The following is a 10,123-nucleotide window of genomic DNA, read 5'->3' on the forward strand; positions in this document are numbered from 1 at the left end:
TCTTTTGCTGTGTTTCAAGCCGATAACAGCTTATGCATTCAAAATGAAAATAAAAGAACGAAGCAAACAAGGAATAAATCAAACAAGGACTCTTTCTTTCTGCAACAGTTGTGCAAAAAGTGCAACACTGAGTAGCCTCAGAAGGGCATCCAGTGTACATTCCCAGTGCCACATTTGATGACTGGGGTCAAGACTTTTCTTTTGCTCATGGGTGACACCCAGAAGCTGCGTCAGGTTTTTTTGGCACTTCCAGTATCACCCACCAGAGCAAATGGCTTACCGGTATTTAGCTTAGGGATGACCCTGTGCATATCACACACACACAAAAATAGCTTTGCTCATTCCCTCAGCAGAAGGAAGTCCAGGGCAGCTCTCAAGAGGCCATTCCATTGTGAGAACAGAATATTTCCAGCATGTAGTACTTTTGCAGTATCACTGTATGAACAAGCTTACAAGTAGAGTAAGCAGGAACACAGAGTGGAAATGCTAGACCTAAAACACCCGCCGCCACCAATTAGCCAAAGCCATAGCAACCCCTGGCAGTAGCACCACCTGCAGCACCAGACTTTCTTGCTAGCAAGCTCCAAAAACTCACACTTTTTGGCCAAATTAAAATGGTTCTCTTTCTCCTGCTGATCAAATATGGTCCTTGGGGTTCTTTTGCTCCCATACAGGGAGGCAAACTCAACACCCCTAGTAGCTTGCCCTAGACTTTTTCAAGACCCTGAGAAACCCAGGGTCTGAATGCTTATTTGTAGCCTCCCTTCCTTTGCTTCTTGGTGGGACTGTACTGTACTGTACTGTCAGTACTGTGGTGGGCCCTTCTGTGTGTGAGGCATAGCTGCCAAGTCTCCTGTTTTTCGCGGGAAACCCCCGGGTTTTAATCCGTTTCCTGCTGTTATCCCAAATAGAAAAAATCCAGTTACAGGTAGGTAGCCGTGTTGGTCTGAGTTGAAGCAAAATAAAAAAATTCCTTCAGTAGCACCTTAAAGACCAACTAAGTTTATATTTTGGTATGAGCTTTCGTGTGCATGCACACTTCTTCGGATTCCGATTTTTTTTAGAAAAAATCCAGGAAATCCCCCGGATTTCCCACCTGCCAGGGAGGCTCCATTTCAGGTGCCACTCTGCCCATGTCTGGGCACCGGAAATCGGGCAGTGCTGGCACCGAAAGTTGCTTCTACGCATGTCCAGACATGCATAGAAGCGACTTCTGGTGCCGCGCCGCTGCTGATCCCACATTTTTCAGTGGGAGACTTGGCAGCTTATGGTGTGAGGCCTGGGGCAACTGCCTCCACTCCTTCACTTTTTTAAAAAAATACAAAGTGCAGTTTGATGGCTCGTTACAGACCAGGCCACCACAAGGCCATGAAAAGCCACTACAATGATCAAAGAGCATATTTATAACATTGGCAGTCATCATTAATGGTCTGCAATAGTTAGCCAACAGACATGACTGCAAAGACGTGGGGGTTCCCTGGATGTTATCGTAAACAAATCTTGAGATAAAGTTGTTGATTCAAGTAAGCACAGGTTAAACAAACTTGATCCAAGGATAATCTCAGCTAGTGGCAGCCATGTGGAAAAGCCAGCTCATGCTGACATTATCACATGGCAGCCTGTGCAGGATTCAGGCCAGCTGGCGCTCACACTGAGAAAAACCAAAACCTTGACCCAACTTGATCTGACCTCTTTACATGCCTGTGGGTTCTTATAGTGTAGCAGATGCATCTGCATGTCCTTGGACCTTGAATGATTTCTTCCTGTAGCTGTCACAGCTTGAGTTGGTCATCAGAGAAAGACCTTATTCTCACCTACATAGTTCATGGTTAAACATTCACTGTGGGTGTTAGGGGATTGTTGCGGCTACTCCTGAGTAAAGGCGCTCCAGTCCACCCTGTCTTTAAGAGTTTTATTGTGCATTCTATTTGCAGTGCAGAGACATCAGAAAACATGACTGCCTAGTCGCTTTCAGAATCCGGCAATACTGCCTTCCGGTTTCTGGTCCAACATAAGAGCCTGGGGACCCCAAACGCCTCCCCTTCGCCCTACGTCTGGGTGCGTGCCTCAAATCGGGCGCCGGAAGGGGCTGCGTCCCATCTCCCCTTTGTTGGTTGGGACGTTGCTGTGACTCCGCTGCGTCGCTGAGCCTTCCCTCCTGTGATGCTCAGCAGCATCTTGGAGCCCTCCCTCCATACCGCTCCCTCCTGACCCGCTGCTGATGCTATCGCTGGGCGAAGTGCTGGTCAGGCTGACTGGGGGAGGCTCCTTGTAAGGAGTCCCCCAGACAGTGGTGTTTTTTTTTTTACATCTAGATAGAATAGTCAGATTCCACATAGCTCACACCATCCATATAACTTCACCGAACTGCATATCTGTCTCAAGTGAAGAATTAAAAACTACCAAACTTGCCTTTTTGCTTCCCAGGTGCCAAAGAACACATACATACATTTGATGCTAGGACTGCACACAACTGCCCTTGGCTCGGAAAGCAGCAGGAAATGGATCTGCGTCATTCTGCACAAGGCAGCTGGTCACTCAGTCTTTCTTGTGCATGCAGGGATAGGGAGAAGCAAGAGTAATCTTTCTGCAGGCCAAGGAAGGGACAGGGAATGAAATAACATAGAGGGGGGGGGGTAAGTATACATTGCAGAATACATCTGCAAGAAAATGACAAAATAGTGCTGTAATTGCAGTGCAAAGAGATGTAATTTTCTCCACCCTGCACCCCTGTTAGTATGTGCTGCACAGCACAGATGTCTCTAAATGGGCCACTTGCCAGCACAGTTTAATTGTGGTAACATCCTGGATGATGGATATCAAATGAGAAGGAATTTGGTTATAAAATAAATAAATAAATAAAATAAATAAATAGATCACAGCTCAAGGATGGTGTTCCTTCTTAGCAAGGAAGATACAGTTTGTTATCTCTTTCATTATCTTCATATAGGGGGCTGTATTTGAGGAAGGGAACCATGATCTGGATTTCTTTTCAGAGAATAAGATAATAAATCCAGATATTACAAGAAAATAAAGGTTGTGGGGGGAACAGAGGGTTAACATTCACGTGGCATTCAGGTGAATATTCTCTTGCTCAGACCTGCAGGAATTCTTGTAGTGTACTATAGAATAATAGAGAGTTTTGGTTTTTGCTTGTTCTTTTAAAAATCCAGTTTCCTTTTGCCCCTTTGAAGTTTTTGTTCCAATGTTTGGGCTGAAAGTTCAGCTTTACTTCGAACATGGTCACGATACTTGGGTTGGAGTCCCCATATTCACTGGATGAGACTGGGATTTGGAGTTGGAGAAATAATTGCTCCCAGAGCCAGCTCCAGGAGTACTAAATGGGAAGCATGTGGGCAAGAGGAGGCCATTGTGCCAGAACCTCTGCAGGTTGAGGAGGTTGTGCTACCTTCCTCTGACTTCAAGGGCTCCATCTCAGAAGCCCTACTGGAACCACAGTCTCCCCCACCCTCAGTCAGAGTCAACAATGCCTAAAGTAAGCAAGGCCCCTTTAAATGAAGATGTTTTATTTGTGGAAGACAGAGCTGGTGTCTCAGCGCTGCAGCTGCTACTTCAAGTTCAGTCTGAGAATGCCTGTTGCTGAAACAACATTTGAGCTCTGCTTTTATGTAAATTCTAATTTGAGTCAGGCATGGAGCTGTCCAGGGTGCTAACCAAGCCTCGTCTCATCTCCGTATTGGGGCTCAAAATGGAACCAAAACTGTCTCCAAGGTGAGAGCGTCCATCAAAAATACACAAGGAGGAACTGTATTTACAAACAGGTGAGCAATTCATATGTGAGATTATTCCCAGGGAGTTGTTCCAATTAAGGTGATGTATTGCAATTTAATCTGTGACCCAGATTGTTGTTTATAGGCGCTTAATATCAATACAGGTTGGCTTTATGTGACTCCTTGACTAGGCCTTAACACTGGGTAGTCAAGTTACATGATGGTTGGAGAAGATAGCTCAGCCTTATTCCACTCTCTAGCAAGCTAGCCACAAGTGGAAAACAACAGTACCATTTTTGGGAACACTAGTTGATAGACATCCTTTGTGCAAGTTCTTTAAAAGACCTGAAGATCTGTGAGACAGCGAGAGTGAGGCCTTTGTTTTGGGGCTCTGTGAGTTAAGAACATCAGGAGTTCTGGAGATATACTGTAGAATAGTAGATCTGCATGCTTATTTGAGTGTCTAGCAGTGCTTCTACATGTATGCAAGCTGAATATTTAGAAATAAAGTCAAATATTACACAGAGCATCATCAATCTCTAATGAATCTATCTTCTGAAGAAAGCCTGCACCCTTGGGAACTTCTTGCTGCTCAGAGAAGAGGGTTGCATGAAACAAAATGTTCATACCAGACTCAGTTGCTATCAGTTCCGTCAAGAGATGACAAAATACAAATAAAAGAGAAAGAGGAATCTTGTGCTTTCTGCAGCTTTCTGTTTTCTGAGGCGTCCTCTGATTATTTTCATTCTGCTCAGCTTGTTGATCCAATAAACTTTGCTTTGCCTGGAATCTGTGCAAGGGTTACTGGAATAAGCAGGCAAAAAAATAAAACAAATATGCAGAAAAATAAGGTGCAGGCTCCCTGGAAACCAGACTGAGACATAGTGACCCAAGTCTCTTAATGGCAAGGGAACATGGAGGGAAAGGGAAGAGGTGATATATTGGCAGTAGGAAAGATTCTATAAATATCAGGAAAGGCAAAGTACGGAACATAGAGACACAGCATCAAAGATCTTTTGTATTAGGCCCCGGAACTTCGCAAATCACCCCACACTCTTAAGTACTCTTAATGAAGCAATTGGTAGAAAAAAGCTTCTGCTTGGATATCCAGTTGCTTGACGCAAATGCTTGCAACACAGTTATTGAAAAGGCCCTTGCTACAAGGCCAATCTTTGTGGTGTTGTGTTTTGGAGTTTGTTTTTTTAAAAAAAATATTTCCCAAATATGCAGGGTCATGGGAAGATTTACTCAGCTGACTTGAAAAGCACAAACCAACATGTTTTCTGCCTATGAAAAAGCATCTCAGAAAATGCTTCTGGCAAGCACAGAAGAAAAAAAGACAATAAAGAGGGGTTTTTTTTAATTTAACTACGAGAACGCCTGCAGCTGAGAAAAACTTAGAACAACTTGGTGGCCAATCACTTCATTCAGGTCTGTCTAAAGGCACTGTTATCACCTACAGGTGGAATTGAGCACAAAAGGACACTTTTGGCTGGTGCCTTAATAGTCACTCCATTCCAAAGGTATCCACATACATCCACATTATGAAACAACATCCACCTATAGCATCAGGGGTGCCGACTTGGGCCAGATTGTGGGTGCCCAGCAGCGCATGATGGAATGTGATGGCATAACATCACGTTGCACCGTGATGACATGATGTCACATCGTGCATGCCACAGTGGTGCCTGGGAACCCCAGAAGTCACCTCTGACCCCCATGAGACCTCAGACACCACCTCCGAGGCCCCGCAAGGCCTCGGATGCCACCTCTGTGCAACTTCCAGTGCTTCGCAAGGCACTGGAAGTTGCATCTCATGAGGCCTTGGAGGTGGTTTCTGAGGCCTCGCAAGGCCTCTGACATGACTTCTGATGCCACCAGAAATCATGTTGGATGCCCTGTGATGTGGGTGCCAAGCACCCATAACATTTTTTGTGGGTGCCTGGGCCCCCAGGACCCCCTATAGTTGGTGCCAGTGTATACCATTATGCATCACACATGTAATGATCTCAGACAGGCAAGCAAACCTCAATAAGAATTAGTGGCTCTCTGGCAGTTTTATGGTACTTTTATTTACAAAAACACATCCAAAGCGTGGCTTCTAGCCTGCTCTCATTGAAGGAGTTGGTCAGTCTGAATCTCTGCCCCTCTCATAGCAGGAAGGACGCCAGATTCCTGCCCTTCCCCTCTTGCCCTTCCAGTGCACTTTGACCTTGTCCAGTCTCCGAGAACAGGGACTGAGAGGTTGGACTTCCCCCTCCCCATTTCCACTAGACACACTCTCTGTCCTCTGCCTCTCTGCTGGTTGCCTAGCAACACTCTGACTGCCTCCAAACTCCCCCCCCCCCCCGCTTGAGAGCTATCTGTGTTTGTGACTTCTTCATGAAGGGGGATCAAGCTCCCCCTTCCTGGCTCTGTCAGCCAGCTTTCGTCTGCAGAGCCGGCCTCTCTCTCACTTGGCTCAATTTCTGAGTCTGACTCTCCCCCTGCACTTGGTTGAGCCATATCCCTGACAACACACATGGCACACAGGTTGGAATCTTGCCAGTTCTCTTCATTGGTCTGGATCTGTGGAACTCCTTGCCAGGGGAGATCAATTTGCCCTCTCCCCAGACTTTTTGTTATTTAAGGCATTTCCTTCCCAGCAAGCTTTTCAAGTGTGAATAGTTTTTACTCAACTGCTCTCTTGTTAGCAGCACTTGTATCTCTTCAATGTTTTAGTAGTTTATTGATTCATTTTTGTGTGCAGGTTGTCTCTATGTGTGTGTGTGTATGTGAAGTAGTTTTAAGGCCTAATCCTATACTGAAGATACCATAGGATTTGGCACACTCCTGCTACACTGTTGGAACACTATATGTGCCCCCATCTTAAAAGATACTCCAGAAGATCTATATTCTGCCATCTCCTGAAGCCTCTTGCAGATCTCAGGAACTACCTTTCAAGGGGCTATGGTTTGCAATAGATTTTTTTTTGTATTCATTTTCTTCAATATGCACAGATTCTCTTTTCTTGAGACATCCAATATTACTCATGGTGTACAGATTACACTGCCTAAACATATAGCCTTTCACCACCATTAGACATCGAGTCTGACAATAAGTCACCCCCACCCCACCCCACCCAAAAATTCACTTGCAATAAATATGTGGAAGAGCCGCCAGTCAAAGCGGGCAATACTGGGCTGGAGAGACAAATAGTTTGATTCTGTATAAGGCAGCTTATCATGTTCGCTTAAGCATGCAAGAGCACAGATGTTTCTTAAGACTTCAAGGAGAAATTAATTTATGAGCATTACCCACAAAGTACAAGTCACCCATTCTACTGTGAAAATTATTTTCACAGAATGTTCCTATTTTTTTGCAACATTGAACAGAAAAGTACAAAAGTACAGCACATCGTGGGATCAATATGGGAGGCGGGGCGTTCAGATTTATTTCACAGCTCTGATTCACAGCTGTTTGATGAACAAATACAGCAAAATAGCCAAACAAGTTCCTATACCTGGAACTTGGAGCATGAAATGTGACAGGTTCTAAACTGAGGACTGACGTTTCCTAGCCTAGCTAGGGAACTCACTATCCCCCCCCCCCTCATACCACCAATTTCATGATGACTTTCCCCAGGAGACTTACTACTTGATTCTACTGACTATGGGTGCTTCCAGGCAACCTGCTTACTGAGCATTCATCCTGATATGTTTCTAGGGAGAATACACATGCCAACTATTTATTGAACATTCACATGTATTTCTCTGCAGGGAGGTTAGACAACATAGCAGGGGTGCCATCTTCTAGGGGCTGAGCCCCTTTGGGCCCCCCAATATTTTGGGGGAGGAGGGCAAAGTCCAAAGGTGGTGGGAAGTAGCCCTAGGCCAGTGGCTTCAATGGCCATGCCACTGGGCTCAGCTCCACCTGTGGCTCCTCCGATGTCCCGACATCAAACGCACGACGTCACGTCCTGTGCACACTGCTGCCCCTCCATTCTTCTTCTGAAGGTGACACCTATGCAACGTTGTGTCAGAGCAGCAGGTATTCCTTACACCAGTGTTTCTCAACCTTTTTTGGGCCAAGGCACACTTGTTCCATGAAAAAAATCACGAGGCACACCACCATTAAAAAAGTTAAAAAATTTAACTCTGTGCCGCCCTATATTGACTATATAATTATGACTGTAAGAAACACTTGCAAATTGCTGTGTTGGTTGCAATCTCCTGTAATAAGGCTTCACAAGCCGCTGATTTCTCTGCCAGCACAATCCTTTGCTCAGCAAGTTTCAGGTTGAGCTCATCCAGCCAGCTTCTTTAAGTTTGTCTAAAACCACCCTCCCGTGGTGGTGGCTGTTGAGAGCTGCGCTCGCCCCGCGTCGTGACCCGGCCGGCTTCCTTTCCGGCGGGTCAGTGATGTTTATTGGCGGCCACCAGGCACGTAACAATGCAAATCGCCCTTCTCGTCGCCGCACGTCGTGGCACACCAGCCAGCGTCTCGCGGCACACTAGTGTGCCGCGGAACAGCGGTTGAGAAACGCTGCCTTACACTTCCCAGTACATGCTTCCTTTCCTTCCCTTATTTCAAAAAGAGAAGTGGATTTGATTTGCAAGACTGTAACTATAATTGCAGGTCCTGAATTTGCTGGTATGTGATTGAATCCCACCTCAAAATAGCAGCAGTCTGTATAAACTAGAACTGGATCTAGGCATATTATGGGTTTCAAAGGTGAGCGTGATTGTCATCTCAGAATAAGGCTGAAAACCTACGTATGCACATAACCACTGGAATAATACCAGTGTATTTAACGGGAATTACTTTTCGGTGTTGAGCTCTTGGTCTACCGGTATGCAACAAACAGAATTAACATGATCTTTCTCTAACCACTTGAGCTAAAGAAAAAATATATACAGGTAGCTTTTAAACTGATCATGCACAGAGACGACCCTGTACTTCTTATTTTCTACAGACATGGCAGCATACACACTAGGCAGTTCATTACTAGTTATTGTCCCATATTGCATTTCCTTCTAGCTGAGTCACACTGGATATTTTAAGCAAAGCTCTGTGCTGCAGGCCAACTTGAAAATATACGATCAAACATTTGAAAAAAACGGGCAGCCAGGTCACTCCTGAGGCAGGAGAGCAGCCGGCCCCTTGATGGGAATGGATGTGCAAGAAAGGGTTTGTTATGGAAACATCACTTGAACGTTCTGTAACAGCACCAAAGTGATAAAGAGAGAACACGTTTTAATTAACTGCCTTCAGCATATTCCCGATAACCACTGCTTGTACACACAGTGCAGAACAACATAGAAAGGCTGATGAAACTGAGAAACAAAATGTCATAAGATTGGACAAGGAATTAAGTTGTGAGAGGCATCTTTTTCACAGTGGGCAATCTAGCATCGCACAGGGCACACAACCCGCTATGACAGAGCCACGTAGCTGCTCTGGGCATGTGCAGACGATTCGATTCTGCTCTCAGCTGTGCTGGTGTAGAGTTCCCCATTGTAAATGGATGGGTGTGTGGAGGAATGCATAATGGTAAGGGGAAAATGACTTCTCTTTTATTTGTTCACACACACACACACACACACACACACACACACACATACACACACTTTATTGCAACATGATGGTGAAGCATAGGCTCAAGTTTAAGGGAAGCAATACAGTGAGAAGCTGAAGAAAATGCTGGAAGTGGACAAAATAATTACGGTACTTTGTATCAATCCTTTTCAGGTAATTTTAGCTGATGGTTTTTTCTGCCCTAGGCTGTGGGGAGGTGTGAAAATAAATGGAACCCAAAGAACTGGGGGCAGGGACAGGGAAGAGAATTTGGGGGAAATGTTTAGGGGGTTAGAATTTTCCTCAATAATTTATTGTATGAGGTGGTTAACGTTAGCAAAGTCACTTTACTGAGCAAACCTGAACAAAAGGTGTCTAATTTGTGGAGAAATGTACACAGGTTTGGTTTTGCTTAAGTCGGGTCTTTTACATAGCAGGGAGCTGTTAAACTAACCATACAGGGGGAAAGTTCCCTTAGAACTACACAGCCTATTTAATAAATAAAGGAATAATAAATTTTAGGCAATAGAAAACAAGTATGAGGCTGATTTCCACAGATATTATATTGTGCCTGATACAACAAAAGAATACCTTTAGGGTAAATAAATAATAATAATAATAATAATAATAATAATAATAATAATAATAATTTATTATTTCTACCCTGCCCAACTTCTCTCCCAGGACAAATTATGATAACTAGTAATGACAGGTGTTGGCATGGTAATGCCTTGCATGTCATATGATTTGGTCCTGTTCCAAAGGTGCAGTCTTTCAATCATAGGTTAGGCAACCGCCTAAACATGGTCCTAGACACCTCCTTGAGATTAACAGAT

The sequence above is a fragment of the Zootoca vivipara genome, chromosome 1 (genome assembly GCF_963506605.1).
Source record: "Zootoca vivipara chromosome 1, rZooViv1.1, whole genome shotgun sequence".
Taxonomy (NCBI): Eukaryota; Metazoa; Chordata; class Lepidosauria; order Squamata; family Lacertidae; genus Zootoca; species Zootoca vivipara.